Below are 24053 nucleotides of genomic sequence, written 5' to 3'. Positions count from 1 at the left end.
AGAGAGACAGATTTGAGTTGCTAATAACAAAACCTACTAAAGCTCTATACATCATTTTGCGGAATGCTGTTGATGAAAAAAGTTAGAGGCAAATGAATGTTAATGAATGCATGAAATGAATTCAAATGATTTTTCATGCCTGGCGGGACTCGACGAAACATCCATATCGGCAAGAGCGTTGAATCCCTCTCATCTTGCACACAATTCACACGCGTATCTATTATGCACTTTTCAACATTGATTTAAAAGCTTCACGAAATTTTACAAGCATTACATTCCTCTCGTTCCATTTTTGACAACAACAAAAAAAATTGAGAGTGGGATGCAAAAAACGTAGCTCTCTCGTAAACATTTTTTGCTTTTACTGATATGTTGTTGGCAGATTTTGCGCGCATTTTAGTTTACGCGATGGTTGATCATTGTTGCGTTAGTGGCGTTTTCCATTGAAAAGTAGAGCCATATTGTAAGGTACGGATTTATTTGGTTAGAATACTTTTACGGTTTTATGCAGTTTTCAGCACTAAAACCACTAATTAATTTTCCGATTTTGAATTTGTGTCATAATTTCTATAATTTCAATGTGAGCTGAAGAGCTGTTCAAAAGAATCGACTCCCTTTAGTGAGCTAGTTGGGTTTTATCCACTCAGCCAGATGAGCTGTTTTGCTCACCTCTAGTATGAACAGGTATTCTTAAAATGAGTCGTTGGATGTACAGTAGAGATATCCTTCCATCGCCAAAACTAAAAATGTTTGCATCTATGTATAAAAATAGGTGCAAACAATTTTCTTCCATAAAAGCACTGTCGGCCAGTGGAAAATGGATTGTATATACACACAATGCTTTTTAATTGTAGGTTGGGCCTTATCTCATGAATTAATTCGAAACCAAAATGGTTTAATTATTCACATTTCCGAAAACTAAAATTGTTTTGTTATTACGCTGAAAAATTCAAACGGTTTTTACAAGCTTTGTCTAAAGTAAACCTGAACTTAAACTAATAATAACACAGAAAATATGAAACGCAGTTGAAAAGTCTATGGGATGGGTCTATTGGGTGACATATCATCACCAGCGGGAACTCGTAAACATTGTTTACCTTTCGCGAAACCCGATATAGACAACCACATGCGCACTATTTATCACAATTCACATTTCTATCTGACACTATTCCATGGTACAACCCATTCTGCGTGGCAAGCACTTTCATAATTATTTCCGGTCATTCATTCCAATCAGCCAAGATCACAGTATCTTTTCTTTTATCTTGAACTACACTCGCGTGAACAAAAGCCTGGCTCATCACATCAACCGAACAATAGATCACGCGTGATCAAGCTCACGCCGGCTATCAAACGAGAATGCGAGAGCCCGCATCTCTTTTTCTGCCAAATATATCAGGGACTGTAAACCACGTAGACACCTGCAAGAGTGGAGGGGTGGATGGCTAGTGCAAATAAAGATTTGTTTTAAGTTTTATGTGAATTTAATTATTTAGTTAGTTGATTTTCTTTACTTCTTTACTCTTCTTTCTTGCTCTGATTCTCGTTGTGAAGTAGCGCGTGATGCTCCCGCGTACAACCATGTAGTGCAGCACGTGAAACAGGTCGATCTTCTTCTTCCTTGGTTAGCTGACGTATGTATCCTTTCGAAAGATATTCTGCAATTTTCTGGTACAGGGCTTTGGCCAGATCGGGATCCTTCCTCATGCGCTTTTCCAGCAAGCTATGCCGACGTAATGCCATTGGCCGACTGTCGGGTAGACGGATGTCGTCGTTACGCCAAAGTAATCCTTTTTTTGTTCCGGTCACCCTTGAGACTGGTTAGCGATTCCAGCATTCTACAGCTTCGTTGATCATCAACAAAACAATTACCTAGTATTACGGCATGCAAAAAAATTTAATTTAATCAAACAGATTTTTAGGGGTCGCCCCATGATGTTTTTTGTTACCAACATGTATAAAACGTGATACATTAGAGATTAACAATGCATTAAAAGCGTATCTGAATTTTACATCAGATGACGCTAGTAATAGTAGCTTCCTAAAAGTTACGTTTATTTATTTTGTATACAGGAAACCGGGAAATGTAGATTTTCATGAAATAACTAGTACTTTAAATTAATTTGAGTGTTACTGTGGGGGACGAAAGGTCGAAATCAACCTATTTGGACCACTATCATCAAATATTTTGAAAATGTTGATAGATTTTTTTGAGGCGTTTTAGAATTTCAGTCCTATGCTTCGCCGTGCAGAATTTTAAGGTCTACATCCAGGGCCCCACAAAGTCACTTTCAATCGAAAATCTTCAAGCGACGATGTCAACCATCATTTTCAATTGAAAATCATTCTGTCTTCTCTTCGAGCCGATCAACATCAACAGAACCACTTTCGATTAGTTTTCATGCTGTTTGCGTTGGCTTGACTAATCTTCATTTCTTCTTTCATTGTCAAATGAACTTACTTTTGCATTGAAACGAAGCTGTTCGATCCAAATTCGTGAAGTTTTTATGCCTTTTGTTGCTTGTTCACTCGGTTCATATAAGCGTATGCGCATAGATCTGTGCACGTGGATGTAAAATTTATCATTTTAAAATCCAAGATGACGGCTGCCAGTTTAAGAAAAAGTGGGAAATGTTATCATATACTTATCAATAAAGGTATTTTTGGAATCGGGATGATCTAGAGGATGAAAATCGCTATCCGACGCCATTTTGAAATCGAAGATGGTGGCTTCCGATTCACGAAAAATTGGATACAGTCAAATAACATCAATATTGGTATTTTTGCAATCGGTATGAAGTCGACAGATCGAAAATTGATATGGGACGCCATTTCGAAATCCATGATGGCGGCTTCCGATTTCAGATTAAGTGGGAAATACTGTCAAATACCCATCAATATAGGTATTTTTGGAATCGGGATCTCGTCTAGAGGCCGGAAATCTATATCCGACGCCATTTTTAAATCCAATATGGCGGCTTCCTATTTCAGAAAAATGGGAAATGCTGATGCCGTCCCATCAATATGGGTATTTTTGGAATCAAGATTGGAAATCAATATCCGACGCCATTTTGAAATCCATGATAGCGGCTTCCGGTTTGAGAAAAAGTTGTACATTCTATCAAATACCCATACAAACGGTTTTTTTTTAGAATCTGGGTAACGGCTAGAAGCCGGAAATCAATATCCGACGCCATTTTGTAATCCAAGACGGCGGCTTCCGATTTGCGGAAAAGTGTAAAATATCCTAAAATATGGTTATTTCCAGAATGAGATGAGACGTAGATGCCGAAAATTGATGTCACGCCGTCTTTAATTCCAAGATGGCGGCTTTGATTAAGATTGACGCCATATTGAAATTCAAGATGGTGGCTTCCGATTTCAGAAAAAGTGTAAAATAGCCTACAAATGGCATCGAATATCGATTTTCAGCATCTACGCTTCATCCTCGTTCCGAAAATACTCAGATCTTAGCGTATTTGACACTTTTTCTGAAACCCTATGGCCGCCATATTGGAGTCCAACATAGCATCGGATATCGATTTTCGCAGCCACGCGTTGTCTCCGTTCCGAAAATACCCACATCTTAGGGTATTTGACACGTTTTATGAAACTCGAAGGCCACCATCTTGGATTCCAAAATGGCGTCGAATATCAATTGTCGGCATCCCCGTTCCGAAAATACGCATATTGTAGGATAGTTGATACTTTCTGAATCCTGATGGTCGATATTTTGGATTCCAAAATAACGTCGAATATCGATTTTCGGCACCTTCGCGTCGTCTCCGTTCCGAAAAAAAAACCCGTATTGTAGGGTATTTGAGACTTTCTCTGAACCCGATGGCTGCCATCTTGGACTCCAGAATGGCCTCGTTAATTTAATTTTCGTTTATTATAAAAAAAAAAAACTATTATTACCACCAATATTGTGTAGATACTATCCGGATACTATATTTTGATGCCTGCGTCGTCAGGTCTGACAAGTCGAATGAGCCCCGAATTGAAGTGAAAGTGAAAAAAACGAAGGAAGCAGTTTTCGAGTCATTCATTGCGTCAATTGAAACAAGTCTTTGCTTCAAATGAAATGAACAAGTACTTGACGAACGAAACAATTGATAGTCCAGTCATGTTTGAAAAGAGGAATGTTCATCGTGACTCGATAAGGGGCTGTCCATAAACTACGTAGACAGTTTAGGGGGGGGGGGGGGTTGACAATTATCCACGGCCCATACAAATTTTAAAATTTTTGTATTGACAATTGTCTACGCAGGGGGAGGGAGGGGGTCAAGAATCCCAAAAAACTGTCTACGTAGTTTATGAACAACCCCTAACAAGAAACACGATGACTTACACGAAAATGATATTGCTCGAAATGAAGCGATTCTGCGAAGAGTTCATTTTCTTTGCTTTGTTTCGAAAATGCAGAACCCTGACATCATCAAGCCTTTTTTCGGGAAGGCGGAGTTTAGTGGCCTATGGAGCAAGGTAGACAGCACAAAACTCGTTTTGCGTATCTTGCGGCTATCGTTTGTATCACGTGTGTGTAGATTGGAGGTACGTATTGTCAACATGAGACATCGCATCTGCAAAGCTCGTGCTGGTGGTGGTCATCCCAGTTGCAGAGATGCCGTTTTTTCTTTATCTGCCTCTGGCGGTGGAAATATTGTCCACAAACGGTATCGTTATCACCGGAAGTCAGATATCAGGGTGTCCAGGGGATTCTTGGCTGGGCCCCTGTCCCACTAACAGTGATGTTTCTCTGCACTCTGTAACTAGTTGCGGGTGCTTAGACGATGGGGCTGACTCGGGGTGGGTTGGATTCGGCGGAGTTGGCTGATATTTTCGACATTTTCCTCGGGAATCTGCTCGGTTATGGGGAGGGACTACTAGAGTTTTACTCATTCTAGAAGTGTGAAACGTCTCCCGACTTTCTTCATGCTTGTGAGGTTTTTCGTGGGAGTCTCGGGGGTTCGATTTTTGATGATGATGATGATGATGGTCCCACCTCTTACCCCTACAAAGGTTTGAGCTGGACGATTTATCTTTAAGATAATTTAATATGACATTTTAACCAGGTTGGCAAACAAAATCGAACTGGTTTCAGTTACAGATATAGATTCCCTCTAAAGTTTACAGTTGCTTCACAGCGATATAAATGTGGAAAAGCTCAGGCGTCCACCTCTTAGTTCGCCTTTTTGTCCACCTAAAATATTCATAAGTATTACAAGCAATCAAGAGTTAATGAACAATCAACAAAGCATCCTATTACACTAGTAACCCCGCAATCTGATGCTATCATAATTTTCAGCAATGTCAGGAATGCTCACGAACCCCTAACATTTGCCAGAAAACTTACTACTAACTCAAGGTATCTTTCAAATAAGCTTCAAAATTGCATTTTTTTTTTTATCAAATGTTAAATTCAGTCCTCTATATCCGTAATACGCGCGCGAGGCTCAAACCTTTGTAGACTACTTTTTTTTTTTTTAATTAATCTACTATAAAATCAAATATTAAAAATCCATCATCACCCTCGTGGCGAACAGAAATAGTTTTTGCAGTGCTACAATAATTATTAAAAAGTCGTTATGACAGCTATCCATATAAAATAATCCGTTAGAGACAACTTCGTCAAGATACATAATTTGTCAATTCATAAAAAAATCACTGGATAACTGTTCAAAAGACAGTTTTAACGTGTGAAATGCAGTGTCTTTTAAATTCTGTAAGTGTTGCTAAACGTTTGATATGTCTAGGCATCGAATTGAAAACATTTATTCCTTTATAATATAATGAATTTTGTGAAGCACAAGTCAAGAAATGTGGTGTTCTTATTTCAACCGCGTTTCTAGTATTATATCTATGAAAGTCACTTCCTCTTTCAATTCGATCACACAAATATCGAGGCAGCAAACCGTTAATTACTTTAAAAATGAACACCATAGTCAAATATACAATTCTTTGCTTCACCGACAACCATTGTAAGGCGTCTAACATCAAAGTTGAGGAAGTGAATCTATTACATCTCAAAATCAAACGCATTATTTTATTCTGCAAGCGCTGTAATCTCGATATTTGTGTTGCATTGGCCAGAAATAAAATGGAAGGGCAAAAGTCAAGATGAGGAGAGATGATTGATTTGTATAGCTGTATTTTACTGGCAATAGTTAAATCGTTTTTCAGTCGACATAGAATTCCATACTTCTTGGCAATTTTCTTGATGACATTGTCAATGTGAGAGTTGAACTTAAGTTTGTCATCAATAATCACGCCAAGATATTTAATCTCCCGAACGCGATCAATAGTCTCATCATCAATTACAACAGAGACGTTCTCATTTACTCGATTCCGCGAAATTACCATAAATTTAGTTTTACTTGTATTCAATTTTAACTGCTTATACTTCAACCATCTACTTAGAGAACGCAAATCTTCATTCAAGTGTAAAACGGCATCATCTAAATCCTTAGCTGCAATGAATAACACAGTATCATCTGCAAAAAGATTAATGTCGCAAAATCGTAAAACACGTCGCAAGTCATTAATATACATAATAAATAACAGGGGCCCTAATACACTTCCCTGGGGCACTCCGAGGTTATTCCCCACGGGACTGGAAACAGAATCATTAAAAACAGTCCGTTGAGTTCTGTCAGACAAATAGCTTTCAAACCATTTATATGCAGTACTCGTAATTCCAAAGCGCTTGATTGATCTTAACAATAAGGGCCTAGAAATTGTTTCAAAAGCGCGTTTAAGATCCAAAAAAACAGCAACAATCGTATCTTTACACTCCAAGTTATTTTTCCACTTCGCTAATACCAAATTCAACGCGGTTTCACAAGAATGACCTTCCCGATATCCCGATTGTTCTGGTATCAACAAACTATTACTATTTAAATACTCCAACAGCTGACCTTTAACAACAAGTTCTAAAATTTTCTCTAATGTGTGCAACATGTTGATGGGACGAAACTCTTCGGCTTTAATCGTTCCAGCAACTTTTTGAATAGGGACCACTAAGGATTCCTTCCAAATTTGTGGCACATGTCCAGTTTGTAATGATTCATTAATAAGGTCCAGCAAGATGTGGCCAATGACATGAAAGCAATCTTGAATAACTCTAGCATTAACATTATCTACTCCAGCCGATTTTCCTAATGAAAAACAAATAACTCTAAGTTCATCTAATGTGATTGGGTGAAAAACTTCAAATCTACAACTACTATTAACTGGCTGTTTTATTTCGTCAGGTTCATCGACCAATTCAATAGATTGATTAATCAATGAAACGCTATCTACGAAATAATCATTAAACTTAGCTGCAATTACTTGTTCTGACTGTTCTAATGTGCCATTAAAAGTTATGGACCGCGGTTTGCAATTACTAGGTTTTAATAAAGATTTCAAAATTTTCCATAACTCTTTGCTGTTGTTGTGATGCTGATCAATCTTCCTTTGAACATATTCACAACGAGTTTTCTTTATCGATTGTGAATACTTATTACGCGCGATTGTGTACCTAGTCCAATGATTGTCATTATTAGATCTACAAAACTTTTTGTACAATTTGTCCCTTTTCCGTTTAAGACGCAAAAGATCCAAATTGTACCAGCTGTTCGAGTTTTTCAAAGAAACAAACTTTTGCTCAACTAGTTGATTGGTACACGTTTTCAAAGCGTTATTAAGAACAGCTGTAGATTCATCTAAGTTACCGTCCGCGAATGGAAAATCCAGGCTTCTCTCAACAAGATTTGAAACAGCTTGCTTCGAATATTTCCTCCAGCACTTCAATTTTACAAAATTATCGTTATCGTTAACATGGTCTAAGACGTTAATCACTAAAGTCTCATGATCGGTTATTTTCAAATCAGTATCCGTAACTGAACAAATGGAATCAAAATTGGAATAAACGTGGTCAATTAAAGTTCTACTGTGCCTGGAAATACGCGTATACTCATTTACCGTTTGCTTTAAATTAAAAAACTCAGCTAAACGCTTCAAATGATTCGAATTATGGTTATCACGCCAATTAATATTAAAATCACCAGCCAATATATTTAATTTACTAGAATCAAGGAATGTCTCAAACCAGTTCTCTAAAACTTCAACAAAACGCTGGTCACTAGAACTGGGAGAATGATACAAAACACCATAATTACCCATCTTCATGCCACGTACAACTGTAATGCCCAAGAACCAGTTGCCATCAATAACTTCGTTGGTACGAAGGTTGAATTGAACTGATTCTTTGACATAAATAGCAACACCGCCAGTGTGTCTAGAATGTGATAAACAAGCAGCAACAATATATCCCGGAATACTATACCGATCAAAAGCTTCAGTTTCTACAATATGAGTTTCAGATAATAAAACTAAAAGAGGACGTTTTTCCTCAACAATCTGACGTAATGCTACGTAGTTTGTTGACAACCCCGCAATATTCAAGTATAAAAAATCGAATTGATTCACATTCCTGGAACTTGGCTGCTATTTATTGAAACGCAAGCTGCTTTTCTTCTGATCAAAAAGTCTTTTATAAAGCAAACATTCCGAGCTAAATGCGGCATGGTTGACGTCCAAGTTCATTTTTCGTTCTTTATTCGTTTTCAAACAATTAATACATTTCAATACAGTTGACGTACACTCCGACGTTTTGTGTTGTTGGCTGCACCTAGAGCATCTATCACAATTTTTGCAATCCATGCTCTTGTGCCCAAATTCTCCACATTTGAAGCATCTCAACACATTAATCGCGGGAACTATCGAGCACCGATCAAACCCTACATTTACTTTTTTCGCACATAACAAACATTTATAAGTATCGACATCGACTTCAATTACAACACTAAACTTGTTATAAGTGAAGCGTGGATTTTCAAACATGTTCACTACTTTAACATCATTTATAGCGATGTCTTCATTTTGACTTTTTAAGTAGTCAATGAAGACATCGGAGGAAAACTGATCGCTCATGCCCACTATTTTCAATCTTGGCACCGAAGTGGGAACAACAGCACTATATTGTTCACCCAGATTGCTTTCAATACCAGTTTTTACATCATTAAGATTAGCTCCTGTTGCACACTCAACAATAATAGAGCCATCTTTACCATTCCTAAAATTACTGATTTTGTGTGTTTTTGGATCTTTGAGGGGGTTGAATCGACTTTGGCTCAATTTTTGGTCGGTCTCATCACCCTTGAACCATAGGAATCTTATTTTCTTTTGCATTTATTTGGGTTTGATGACTTAATATGACGCAAATGTTTGTTTTATGGTACCATAAGATAACACTCGAGCCCCTTTTGCGCCCTTAATTCGCTGTGGAACTGAATGAGATTATCCCAATTGAATTTCCTTTGAAATTACTTCATCTATTTCGTTTTTTTTTAAATTTTACTCCGAATGACGTGGCTAATGTCTGCAAGAGAATTAGGTGTGTATTCATGCGCATTTCAGATTTCCAAACAAAACCAAAAAAAAAATATTAGAACATCAAACATTTAGCCACCGGAAGCACGATGATGTCATCAGAAGCTGACATTCGCGCTGCACAACTTCCTCATGCGATGAGTTCACCATGACGACGACAAGCAGCGGTGTAACCACTGTATTTATCACTGAAAAACATAAGCATTTACTGTTGTTGTCAGGAATGGAAACGTTGTACTGGTGTTGCCATGTAAATTGAATTTAATGAGGTCGTTCCAGTTAAAAACAACCCCTTTCTTGCCCGGCAGGTTGGCCACAATCGCGCGTGATTTATTGTCCGGTTTAAGTTATAATATTTTTTTGGTTTTATCGTATCACAAATGAAACTAATTTCGTTGCGAAAGTGCTTGAAAATTTTCGCATCGGTCGTAGCTTGTTGTAATGTAAGGCGCACGATAGCCTGAACATTGTGAAAGATTTATGGGTTCTGTTCTCATCTTGTGTAAAGATCAAAACGAATCAATAAACTTGGCGTAAAAGTAGAATTTAACACTCCGAACACGATGCCTCCGGTAAAATGTGTAACGACAATCATGCAATGTTTAAAAAATCATTGCTCAGCCATTTATGGACGAATTTTCAAATTTATTGACGCCATTTGTAACTTCATACTTTAAAGATTTATTCGGTATCAATGGATTTACAAACCATCGATAAATTGCTGAGCAGTGGTTTTTCAAACATTGCTACTTTGCCGTTACACATTTTACCGGAGGCATCGTGTTCGGAGTGTTAATGAAGGTGATTTTTCATAGCTTTTAGTTGGTCGAACCGTCGTGTTTTGCAAAACTTGTCGTTATCGTTGCCTGTGTCAAGTTTGAATGGTTGCAACAACAACGTAGACGACAACAACGATCGTAGATTGCATGATGTGATATGAGAAGCTCGGTGGCCTTAGAGCAATCGTTTTTGTTTACTGAGAAGAACATCATGCGTTTAATTACAGACCCCTTCACATTAGAGATTCGTTAATTGTTTTATTTGTCAATAATATGGTAATAACAACAAATAGATCTTATGTAATGTATCGTAATATAAGGAACTTGTTTTGCTTACTGAGCAGAAGACTGTGGGATCGAACCCAAGCTCCTTCGCGCTATTGAATCGTTAGGACATCAATTCAGCATATCGTTTACCAAAACGAATCCTGCTACAATCCTAGGGGGACGGCTCTATTTACGATGCAGGAAAGATTTTGTTTTTTTGTGGTTAGCTGCGTGCACGCTGAGTAGATAGAAAGAAGATTGATGACGATTCTGAAGATTTTCACAAAAAGATGATGCGCGATGCAAGTAGATGCGAGAAATGGAAGAAGATTTTTCGTAGATTGTGTGGGGTTTTTCGAGCAACTAGAATTGAGATTTAGATGCCCCCTCGCTGCAATCCCAACCCTTTTAGTTGACATCCCAGTGATTTCTCATGGAAGTGCAGATGCGTTCTCGGATTTCATTAAAATGACTATTACGTCAACATATTCCTACCCATTCCATTCATGACCAGCATTCGGACGTGGCCAGCACTGGTATTGCCTAGTTTTAGATTATGGATGAATGAGTCCCAAGCATCATCTATTGGTTCTCTGTGTAATTACAGCAGACCTGGTAATAACAGACTAGCATCCGTGGGTGGTCAATCATGATCATGGTTATACTCATGCTCAACTTTGTCTCAGACTACATTTCGATCAGCAGTGACATTTCCGTGACGTTGAAAAATGATAAAGACGTCACTTTGAAAAAAAAAATACAAGATCCAAAATGGCCGAATTTTTTGCCCAAATGTGAATGATTGCTCATAACACACAATAATGCAAATCGATATTATACTATTTGTCGTGGACCTGGTCTACACGAGTCCCCACACTAAAAAAATTTCAAAGATTGTTTTTATGAGTCCCACACATGAATTTTTGCAATGACACATACTTAATATGTGTACATATAAAGGTCATTTTTAACCACACATACTATTCATTTGACACTTACATTTCATGTATACTTCTGAGTGGATTCTGTTTATGGGTGGTCATTTGCGAATCATGTTAAATTTCACATGAAAATTCATAAAAAAAATGTGTGGAAGTTTTTGAGAGTAGAATTCCAGAAAAATAGCGGAAACTTCAAAGATGATACATGATCTTTATTAAAATTGAAAGAACATTGGAGAATCCTATAAAAATCTGTTAATTTCAAGGTACTTCAGAGATCTCCAGAGAAATCTTTGATACAAATTCGGTACCTTCATACAGAGAGACCGTCAAAAACTTTGAATGAGCTTCAGGGCAGTTCCGTTAACTTCAGGAAAATTTTGTAGCTTTTAAGAGTTTTAAGGGCTTCCAGAGAACTTCAAGGAAGTCCAGAGGGAGTTTCACAAATGTTTATAGATTTTTAAAACAGTGTCGTAAACTTCAGCACAGTTCCAAGAACTACGTCTCAGATAGTTTTATGGCGAGCTGAATGCAGACAAGTTTTAATCATATTTCAGTGTCATTTTGAGGGAACTAATTTGTATGCATATATGGATATACAATCATTCCTATATTAGAATGACTTTCAGGTAGGCAGGGCGCGCACATCTAAGAAATCAGTGAGTAACTGCGTTTCTGTGGAATAAAAGAGTGGCACATTCAAGTTTTATAATATGTACTCCGCTTTAAGTTCGTAAACCAACATGCAGTATACTTATCCAAAAATTTCCTCCAACAATAAAATTTATCAACAAATCTAACCGTCGCCCCACCGTAAATCAAAACCACATGGAAAGCGCACTTGTTTTCGTACGTTGCATACAGCACCTGCCACCGACTGCCCTTAGCCATAGACGTTGTCAGCAACTAGGCAGACGACTACGAGAGAACGGCACAAACTACCAGAGCGTTGAGCAGCATTTCCCGCGTGGTGATTTGAATCGTCATGACGCGACAACAAGTCGTCGTCATCGGTAGCGTCAACATAGATACATACCTCTACATAGACGTCGTCGTCGTCGTAGTCGTCGATGGATCCGATCGTCGGGTGGTGGTTGGTATAGAGCAGAGCACATGCCAAGACAAATCCGTATGTTTTGCCACCCCAAATTGCTTGCTTCCATATCGACATGTGGCTCCCGCTCTTCCTGTCTCTCAAACGTTCGGAACTTGTGGAGCAAAATCCATATGCTGCGAGCGCGTGGGGGAGCAATCACTGTGGAGAGTTTACTCAGCTCCCTTCATACTCCACACGAAAGGACCTACCAGGATCCCCTTTGCGTATGCGTATGGTTGGAATTTTTCTTCAGTCTGTCGGGAGCTTTCATCGTGTGAAAAGCGGGCGTAGTTCTTCTAGCTCTAGTGTGTAGCGTGGATTTTTAGATTTGGCTTCATTTTAGTGAAAATCTCAGTTAGAGTAGTGGTTTTTACTTCAACAAGTGATAACAAACGTTCAGCATAATTCATAGTTTGTAGCAGCTGACATTTTCGAAGGTAATGATAGATTTTGAAACGATTTTCCATAAAAATGGAGACGCCCAGCTGTTTGATCCCTCACTGCATAAGCTCGTCGAAACTTCTTTTCATCTCTAATTAAGACAACATCTTTAGGATTTCAAACTTTCATTCAGTTTTTTTTAAGAAAAAATTCCAACGGTTTCATTGAATAGAATTTCCGCACATCCCAGTTTCCCCATCAAGATAAAGAATATTCTGTTGACGATTACGTCAAAAAATAGTCTTCCCTGTGATGGTGCTAGGATGCCCGAGCAAAGTCTGAGATCAAATTGAAATCTAAATTTGATGTTGTGATTTCGCTGATAATGATTGCTCAGGTTGCTGTCGTTTTGGTCGTTTTAACGGTTAAAATATCAAAATTGAGAGCAAAACAATCTTCCTGTGACATCACATTGAAAACTATTTCTGCTATCAGTGAGAGCAAACTGAAAACTCAATTTGATATCAATTTTTCCTGTTGATAACAAAACAAGTAGGGGAAATGCAGGTAATGTTGGCCTAAGTGTCCCTAATTTGGGCCCATACATAAATTCAGCAATCAACTAAATTTTCAATAGCAACCAAAAATATCCATTAGTAACGTCCCAATAACGCGTTCATATAGATAAAATGGATAAATAGCAGACTTTTAGCGATGGGCCCAAATTAGGGACATGTAGGCCGACATTACCTACATTTCCCCTATTTAATTTGATGTTATGCTAAGGCGATGAAAACAAACCCAAAACAACATATTGTTAAAGAGCAAATGTACAGCAAAATGAAAACAAAATTTGGTGTCAAATTTGTCAATGTGTAAACTGAAATCAAATTATGATTTCAGTTTGATGTTGATATCAAAACTTGATTTCAATTTGCTGTCATTTTGATGCTGGACTTTGCTCGGGTGGCTCCCCCAAAAAATGTCTCTGTATTGGTGTATCCCTTTTCATCCCATTCATGTTCCCAACCGAGGGAAGACCTTCCTCACCGCACTGGTAAATGGAAATGGGTGGGCGGCAGGAGGAGGACGTTTCGTTCTGGCTGAACCACTTTGCACAGTGGGGCGACTTCATGCAGAAACCGGTCGTAATTAAATTTGTTGATTAAAATCGTAACCAACATAGTTTCTATGTCATATGATATTCCTGAATCCACAATTTGCGTTCAAAATGAGTTATTTAAAATTTTAAAATTATAGGGTGGTTCTAAAAAATATTAAGTTTTTTTTTACAGCAAATAGCATATAATGTTGAAAACGATACTGGCATATTTTTCTGGGTACAGGTATGTAGAGGGGCATATTTTTAGCGATATAGATTAAGATAAAATCGGTACCCTATGGTGGTTCCTAAGCATAACCGAAAAAATAGACCTTCGTTAAAAATTATCATCTATTAAACAGAAGCACAAACTTGAGCAAAATGTGGAACAGATATTTAGAAAGGTCATGGAAAACCCTTAAATAAATTACAAACCCAATATCGACGCAATTAGACGTATTTTCTTGATAGATTATTACAAATTTAAAATAGTGATTTAGTAATATCAGGCATAACATTTGATAACGGCACAAAAGCTTTTGTTAATAAACTTTGTAAGGCCCTTTGCACGCGAACCGAAGTACGCCTTCCCACATAAACAATTTCCATAAGCGAACAGTAATTCTAATGGTAGAACTATCCCACAAATGGTTTGAATGATACCCCGAACAATTCGTTAAGCTCTTTCTTATGAGTTATGAGTAAGTGCTATACTAATATCAACATGAAGCTATAGCACCGACAAACCGACATGACACTTTATTCTGACTTATGCCCAAAAACCGCAAACGGCCGATTTAAATGTGCAGTGATCCGAACTGTCAAAATCATAGGATTTTTTGATCTAGATAAAAATAATTTGTCCAGGATACATCGGACACGAACCAATTCATTGCAAGCGGGTTCATGGCTTAGCTACATATTTCCCGCGAACACGGACCCAGATGTCAGAAGTGTGCTTTGGTCATAAATTTGATTGTTTTTGTCATGGTCATTCATGTCGGTTTGTCGGTGCGATAATTTATTAGCTAGAGAAAGTTCTGAATAGGATAGATTGATAGTTCCGTTCGAGCACGGTAGTGTCAACATTGAACAGAAGTTGAAATTGAACAATGAGACAACACTAATCAAATGTGCACTCCGTTACCTAACTCACACTTTGATGGCTGAGGAGATTTTAGGTATTTTCTCAAATCCACAGGCAAAAGAGTGCGCTTCTGACTTGCTCATATACTGTCTGCGGCTATAGAGATTGCTAAAGTATGATTGTGTAAGTGATTTGTATTCATCGGGAAAATTTTCCGCTATGAAGTTTTTTTTCCCGATGAAAACATTTTGCGTACGACAAACGTCAGCAATCTCTATGGAATAGGGTATACGTCCCTAACCTCGGTCTAATATGCAGCCATAGATTACGTTTTTAATCATAACTCATCAATTAATTTACCTGCAAACGATATTCTACTGCTAAATGGTATGCTTAGATATGCTTATCATGTCGTTTGCTATCAGGAACCGCAAAAAGTTGAAAAACTTATTTTTTTTAAGACAAAAACTCACCAGGGAAATGTATGTAATATCGGTCTATTGTCCCCAAATTGGGTCTATTTATGGATGCAACTTCGTCCTATCCTGTTTGATTCTCAAAAAAAAAACGCTCTTGGTAACGTTTTCTTATGTATTTTTTTTTATCACTATCACTGTTAACTTAATACTCTTCATTCCTCAAAACATTTCTTAGAGAAAATTTTACGAAAACTACATTAAATCACTCAAGTTAAAAATTAAAAATTAAAAATTTCGCTTATCGTCTTTCGACCGCAGAATATCTAAATCAAAACATTGTGATGTTCATTATACAGATTTGGCAGAAAAAATCTCCCTTCCTGTTCGTTCCTTATCATCCAAATGCAAACCACATTGTTGACGTTACTCTTATTGCTATATGCTGTCAAATGAATTTCATGGGCCAAAGTTAGGAACATAGAAAAGAAATGTGTCCCTAAAGTTGGGTCCATGATTTACTTGTGAAAACGTTGTTAAACAATTAAAATAAACATAAAATATTCAAACAGTAACTGTGAGTTTTACGTCTAGTGTGTATTATCAGGTAATTCCATTCAATAAATGCCATAATCAGGCCATTTGATGATCGTCAGTGCAACCTTCCCATCTTAACCTTAGAAGTCATGGCGGCTAAAAACTCCGAACAGAGTGATATTCTCAACCAGTTTTATTACTTACGAGAGCTGAAAATGTATTGAAATGTTGTGATATAAATTGATTTGTGTGTGGTACACATTTATCAATCATCAGTGATCAATATTTTCCTTATTTTTTGTGTAATATTCCTTAATTAATTATTTATTTGCGTGATAGGCCGAATGAAAGGACTAGACCCACATTACATACCGTAACCCTAGTTCAAGTGACGTTTATTACTATCTAAAGCCCCACGTTGCTGAAAGCATTTCCAGGCAAGGGTGTGTAATAATGCAATTCTTCTTTACCCAACTATTGTTTTGCTTCTCTCGTAATGACCAACGTAGTCATCTCAGAGAAAAAGCAATAGGGTGGTGTTGCATGCTGTACCATCATCAGCATTGTTGACGGTTACTCCCACCTTGAGTTATTACATTCAATCACAGTGCTTGTGCTACTTCATACGTGAAGTTTACGATTTTCAGTGTTGAGAGGAAATGCTATACTAATACCAACATATGGATATACATGTATAGGGTTGTTCAAATTTACAGTTTTTCAACGAATTTTCATCTTTACCGCATTGCACAAAATTCATCTCATGCCGGATTAACCTGAAATTATGCATTCAAGGCTAAAAAGTATCGGGAAGTCTTGAAAAAATATTAATAATTAATTTCCATTACGACCGGCTTCGCCCCCACTGTGCTATGTTGTGTACCACCAGCTGCATGATGGAGGAAAATTCTCCCACAGTAATTCAGATATATTTGTGCTGCTGGGCGTCTGTGGGTCAACTGGGAAAGGGGTTGAGTAGGAAAGGGATGAAGCGAAGGGAACATAAAAAATGGGCAGAGAATCCATTTCGTCAGGAAGTTTATGTAACGAAACCGGCGGTCGACAACGACAGCGACGGTGGAGGTTAGCATGAATATTGAATGACGTTAACCATGAGGCATCCTGGTGAAGTTCATGATTATGAATTTCTCCGTGTAGTAGTGTGTGGGTGTGTATGAAGGGGGGTATATTGCTTTTCTGAGCTGTGGGTAGAAGAGAACTTTTGTATGTATGTGGTTGCATCAAGGAGGACCCTGCCATACAAGATTTAGTTGAGGACATCGACCCGATTGTATAGGAGGAAAAGTGCAGTCTGGAAGGAGCACAGGAAATGCAATTCGTTTAAATTATTGAGCTGTGTTTACCGAGGTCATTAAAATGCAATTACGGAAGTGTCTCATGGTCTTGCTGTCGTTTGTCGCGTTGCAAATTGCAATTAATTTGTGATTTTAAAAGTAAGGAGGTATAATTATTAATGAAAATTAATTAAACATTTCATGAAACCAGGCTTGCAATTGCTCATTACAGCTAAAATGCTATTTTTCGTAATTATGAAGCTATGAGATACTATAATAATAATTTTAATTTATAAGAAGCAAAAAGAGGGGGAAAAGTTTGTGTATGACGTATAAAGTTTGTCAATTTTGCTTTCAGAAGGTCACAACTGTCTGTCTGTCTGTGAAAATTTAAATAAAAGAGTTATTCTATAAGAAGTAATCGTTTAGGGAGATAGGGTTTAAATCATATAAAACGTTATAGAATAATAATCATTAGCTCAGTTCAGTTTCATCAGCAAAGATTCAGTGTTTACTCGGCTGTCGACAAAAGCAGATCACTCTCGATGTGTGCCACGCGATCGTCTGTTTTCTCGGCAGCAACCATTGTGTGGTCATCCTCATTGTTCTTCATCAGCAGTTCTTTCGGTCGATGCGTCGTCGACTTTGGAAAACAACCGTTTCGTGATGAGTGTGTGAGTGCTGACCACGTTTTGCGTCCATTGCTGCAATGGAAGCGCTCTGACCTACGTTGGCGTAACTGCCATACAATGAAACCATTGGAAGCGGCTCCAGTTCTGATGGAGGAGGCTTTTTGGATAGCGGAAGATAAAGTGTGTATTGTGTTGTACCTTTTGACTATAGTTTTAAGATGTATTGTATAGTGACCAAGAATCCTTGGCTCTGTAAAGTTAATTCGTTTGAGCCTTATCAAATAAATCAATAAACAAAAAAAAATCAGTAAAGATTATTAAAATTCCAACATGATATAATCAGAAAATAATAAGTTAAATTTTTATGTTTGTCATTTTACGGTCCACCCTATTTGCAACTTTCTTCTTCAAAATTTAGGCCTTATTATAAGCAACAACTTCACACAAGGCAATAAACACCTAAACTAACAGATTCTGGATCAACATATTAATGTTCTCCTAGTTTTCATTCCTGGGCAACTGAGCAAGGAATATACATTGATGTATCTTGTTGAATTTAGTTATTTTTAATAAATAAATCTAGACCAACAATTGAAATAGGCGGAACAACCAAACGTAAACAATGGCTTTAAACGCAAATTCCTCAAGAATCAAAACACTCCCACGCAAACTAACCATGCCATTCAATAAAGAAAGTTTACTCTATCAGATGGTGGTGTTAGGTTGCTTCGATGTGTTTTGATTATCGAGGAATTTGCGTTTAAAGCCATTGTTTACGTTTGGTTGTTCCGACTATTTCAATTGTTGGTCTAGAAATCACAAAATATGTTTAGATTATAAACTGTCGTCACAACATTCTAAGTATGACATATTTTAGTCGAGGGCCTCCCGTAGCTCAATCGATGAAGGCACAACTACAAAGCAAGATTGTGCTGGAGGCAGCTGGGTTCGATTCCCGGTCCGGTCTAGGATTTTTTACGGGTAAGAAAATTTCTCGACTTCCCTGGGCATAGAGTATGATTGTACTTGCCTGCCACACAATAATACTAATGCAAAATTGCTACATGCATCGAAAGCTCTCAATTAATAACTGTGAAAGTGCATCTAGAAAACTAAGTTGAGAGCACGCAATATGCGATAAGCAATAAGCTTGAACTGCGAAGACGAAGAAAAAGCAGAAGTTTGAGTCATTACCAGAGTTCCGTAGAAATCTCAACATCCGCCAACTACCGCACAGTGCAGTGCACAGTGGTCAAGGATGGGAATTCAGCAGGAAAGTAGCCCTACACGGATGATGAGACCAACTCAAAATTCAGTTGGGTTACTCATAAAGTGTTCAAAATTTTCTTCGATTCTCCAGCATATTCGAGCAGATTTTTGAGGGAAATCTCGGAAATTTCAACTCATTTTGTAAGTAAATCCACTTTTTGCTGAATTGGGTTGGACCCAACTCAATTTTGAGTTGGTCTCATCGATTGTCTAGAATTTTCGATTTGATATTTTGGCTTGCTTTATCTCCAGGAGTGCAATCTAGCTGAGCAAAATTAAAAAATCCGAAACGATGCATTTCCGCGACATGATGTCTTAGGCAAAATTTATTATTTTGCTGAAAATGTCTGGTAGCGATTTTTTGCAGTTTGGAAAATAATAAAGTTCAAAAATTGCTGTTTTTTCAACAATATCTTTAAAATGTTAAGCTTAAACCAGTATGTTTCTCCCCAAAAATTATTTGTTTAATGCATTTGCATAAGACAAAAATATAACATTATATGGTTGTAAACAAAAAAAAAAACGAAACAGAAAGAAAAAAAGATATTTTCGACATTTTTTTCTTTATCTCCATATAACTCGGAACCAGCAAGCTGTGGAAATTTTACGGCTTCAAAAGAGTTATTTAATTTGTTAAGATAAACAACTTTGCTCAAGACATCAAGTCTTAAAAATGTCAAAGAAAGAAGTTAGATTGTGGCGCCATCTTTGCGGAAGAGTTTAGAACTATTTGTTCATGTCAATAGATGGTCCTTATTATGATGAGAAATTTTGCCGCGGAAATGCTTCGTTTCGGAGTTAATATTTTTTCTGGCCCAGTATGCACTGTGCGTCTTGGCGTCCGTGGACGTCACATCCATCATCACCACATTCACCACCTCTTCTTCTAGGACCTCAATCGCTTCCTCGTTTGGCGATGCACCACCAGTCACTTACATCAGCGTGCGTACTGGTACTTCTCTCTTCTTCATTCCGTTGTTGGTTTTTTCTTCGGTTCGTTGTTGTGCTGGCTGCTTCCGATCCTTCCGCTTGGGGCAGGAATTCATCGGACTGATAGAATATGTTTCCCTTTCGATTGAGGAAATGCATACTATATACTACACCTCTGTGCATGTCAAGGCTCAAGGCAGCTGGAAATTTCTCCCGAACTATGTACATGCTTACATCACCGTATTTCCCTAGCATCAGTGCTAGATCACTATCCGACTGACTTCCCATCGGCATAATGTTAAATGTTATTTGTTCATGGTTGTTCAACAAACGTGGCATTTGGCGCTATGTAGTGATAGTCTGCACGGGATCCACGTCCAGCGTTTTCACGAAATTTGCTATTTCATTCAAAGATTACCTCACTGAGCCATGTGCAAAACCGAACCTAATCGTCAGCCTAGGGATATTCAACTCTGCACACCTTAATTCGTGCCGAAAGCTGTGCCAAGCGCTGTGCCGAACGTGCCTATCAAGGTCAATCTAAATATGCCTATCAAGGTGTCAATATTCCATGAGTTTGGCAACCCTGAAAGTTATGACTTTTGTGATTGTGTTTACATTCTTAATTTCTCTGATGTACCATGGCAAGCATTCATCTTCATGCTCATTAGAGTGTTAGCGGGTCGGGAGGTGGAAGTGGAACTGAAAACCATCAAACCATCAAGCAAATTCAACCCGTCCCCAAGATTCTGGCTCGATGTCCTTTTGAATTGTTGATTTCTTGTAGTTATACAGAAACACAGGAGAAACCAGATTGATGATGAATGAAATGCCTGTGTATTGAATTCTCCCCGACTAAAGTAAACCAGTCCAGAGATTTGTCACTGTCATTGACAGACTTTTGCGCGATATTGACACAATTGTTTTTCACATAGTCACTGACAGACTTGATCCTTAAAAAAAAAACCTTTGTCAAAATCTCATTCATTTTTTCGTCAATGACAAAGATTCACGTGGTAGCAAAAAGTGTAATTTCGTGTATTCTATGTCACATTATTCTTATCCAAGCAGTTCAGGACGTAGATGCTTGTTCACTTTTACGGCACCATGTATTTGTTTTGCTCAAGTCATTTAATTTCGTTACAAATTCAGCTAATAAAAAAATCTGAACATGTTCGTCAATGGTCAATGGTTTTCCTTGACGATGAGTGTTAGCTAAAATGAGCGACCAAAGCAGAATTTTGAATATCGCCGTGTATTGTCGAGATTTTTCAGCACTGCCCAGAACTCGAACGGGCGATAGTTCAATCCCACGCTAGGAGCAACATCGTCGAACCAGTTTTAAATCATCTGATCGACTCAGAAGTGTGTGTCCACAAAGATATAACCCAAGCCTATCGTATCGCTGATTATGAAACCTTCTTCCACCTCCTAATAACACACCACCAACCGTCCAAGATTACCAAGCTACGATCTGATGCAGTTGTGAAACCTACCGCTATATACCACCGATGAAAACTATCAGACATCCACCCTTGAAGATTTGTCATACTTCGAAAATAGGATTCTCGGTCACCGCAGACTTCAGCGGAAGTGCTTTATCCAGTGCCTGTAGGTCTTTATAGAACTCGAGAAGTTTCAGCCCAATCCACTCAACTCCACACAGATGACAGACGTGGGCAATTCGCAATTCAAGAGCTTATAGCAGTACAGACACATCTTTCAAAATTCCATAAACATCCTTTTAGTACTCTAGGTTATTCCATCGAAGTTAATACCGAGGTACATATCAATTGAGACTAACGACTGGTTAGAATATCCGAGGAAAAACACAAGATAAAATGTGAAAATTTCCATCCCGAAGATACTCGGCAAGACCGGGATTCAAATATGGCCGCCCCCTATGATAAGCTTGTTGTCTTCTTTATTGTTCATTCTACAAAAACAAATTGTTAATGTACCTCAACTCTCGCAGAAGAATCTGCTCTGATCCTTCGTTGTGCGCTTTGAGATTGGATAGCCACGACAGTATAAAATGTTAAGTTCAAAAATAAGAACTGTATTCTGGAATAAAGTTCCAGTGGGTGACTTTTGGGTCAATCCTGTAGGAAAGAATATGGTCAAAGATTCCTGCTGCCGAGAGTGTTACAGTGATAGATGCACATGAGGATCCTGTGGAGGTGCCAAGGTGTCTTTATCCTAGGCAAGGGGTAAGCTCTAAATTCGCTATAATCGTCGTTGTCGTTGGCAGTACTATTTGTATATTTTAAATTGATTACCGGCCACAAAAGGCATATAAATTCTGCATATCTTAATCGTTCGTTACATACCTAAAGAAAACTTAATCGTACTAAGGATCGATTTTGCTTACTGAGCAGAAAATCAGCACAATAAATCGGCACCATCATTTGTATATTTGATATTGAACATTAACCTCGGAAACTATTTGCATATCAAGCGAAAATGTAGTCCTGTATTGTCGCGAAGCGTTATGGTTCTGAGATGCTCGATGACCCTGGAGGGATCGTTTTTGCTTAATGAGCAGAAAATCATGGGTTTAATCCCAAGCTCTCCGTCTTGACTCTTAACATTCATGATCACTAAACAAAATGAATATGTTCTTTCGATAGTCAGCTATCGAGAGATTAAATGAACAACAAATAAACAATACATACTTTTGGTTGCATTGCCAACTTGAGGTGAATCCCAACCGAATACCCTACCCAACCCTCCAACTCCGTAGCACTTATGAGGGTGACGCTAAGTCGGTGGCCTCTCGTTAAGTAAGTACTACATCAACATTTCCTTCCCTATCCCTAGTTATGGTAAAGATGGGCGTGGCCGGGAATAGCAAAAGCCATGCTTCTGTTACTCTTGTTTAGATTGGAACCAATGTTTACTCCCCAGCAATAATTCCTGAAAGTAGTCTAACTGAGAATTTCAGAAGAGACGTGAGTGTCGCTAGTATCCAATCTACGAAGTATATCATAACAACGCTTACGCTAACGCTAATCATGTAGGAAAGAATGTAAGCAGCGTTGGAAAAGTTCGCGTTATTTCAAGAAAATCATCAAGGAAAACGTGTTCGGATTCATCAAGCTCGATGCTCATCGTTCCAAAATTAAATGCGATCTTCGCAGGATTTATGGTACTCTTCTTTCCGTACGATTAACAGCATAGCGTAGGTGCTCCACCATCCCCGTCGTATAGTTGAAATCTATTTGCTTGATATCAAAGAAAATGGGCGTGTGGCCTTCTAAAATTATCATCAAAGGCAAACCATCGCGCATTTTTCACAATGATTCCTTCATCAATCGAAAATGAATCGTCTTTAGAGGTAACCCATTTAGACGGCTGCCGTGCCGACACGGACTGGCCATGATGTAGATGAACTCGACTGAAGTGAGGCCCGAATAGAAGCTGTTATAGATGAAAACTCGATACGCTGAGATTCGGAAGAGACAGACTTAGTTTTGCCAGGTTTGAAGCAATTCACGACAAAGACAATAATTACAGAATTTTTCGAACGATTTTCAACACCGGTGGGAACCGTTTGTCGTTTTTAAATTCTTGATTGAATACTTGCATCACCTTTATGTATGACACTCTCCCACTAGTTTCATTTGTGAGTAAACATAGTATTGAACCGATTAGTAAACCTTAGCAACGATTCGCAAAACGTCAACAGTCAACAGTGATGCCGTTTCAAATTAAATTGTTTGTATCCTACTTGTCAAAGTGTGCCTTAATGTGCCAAACAGTGTGTCATGCTGTGTTTCGGCACAGTGCGTAGAGTTGATTGCCCCTTGTCATCTGCTTTATTTCAACGGCCTTTTCGTGGTGTAACGATGTTACAAGTACACAAACAATAAAACAAAATCAACAA

At 38.1% G+C, this 24053-nt stretch overlaps 1 protein-coding gene across 1 annotated transcript in view; it reads left to right on the top strand.

The window, feature by feature from the left end:
• Nucleotides 1-12810: 12810 nt before the first annotated feature.
• Nucleotides 12811-24053, top strand: part of LOC135713614 (kelch-like protein 17) — a 109926-nt gene continuing 98683 nt past the window's right edge. The window contains exon 1 of the mRNA XM_065236747.1: nucleotides 12811-12955. The gene's annotated coding sequence lies outside the window, so the exon portion shown is untranslated. The remainder of the gene's footprint in view (nucleotides 12956-24053) is intronic.

Source organism: Ochlerotatus camptorhynchus, unplaced genomic scaffold (assembly GCF_037179485.1).
Source record: "Ochlerotatus camptorhynchus isolate MF236.1 unplaced genomic scaffold, CSIRO-AGI_Acam_v1.1 ptg000574l, whole genome shotgun sequence".
Lineage (NCBI taxonomy): Eukaryota > Metazoa > Arthropoda > Insecta > Diptera > Culicidae > Ochlerotatus > Ochlerotatus camptorhynchus.
This window is presented reverse-complemented; position numbering and strand designations above follow the sequence as displayed.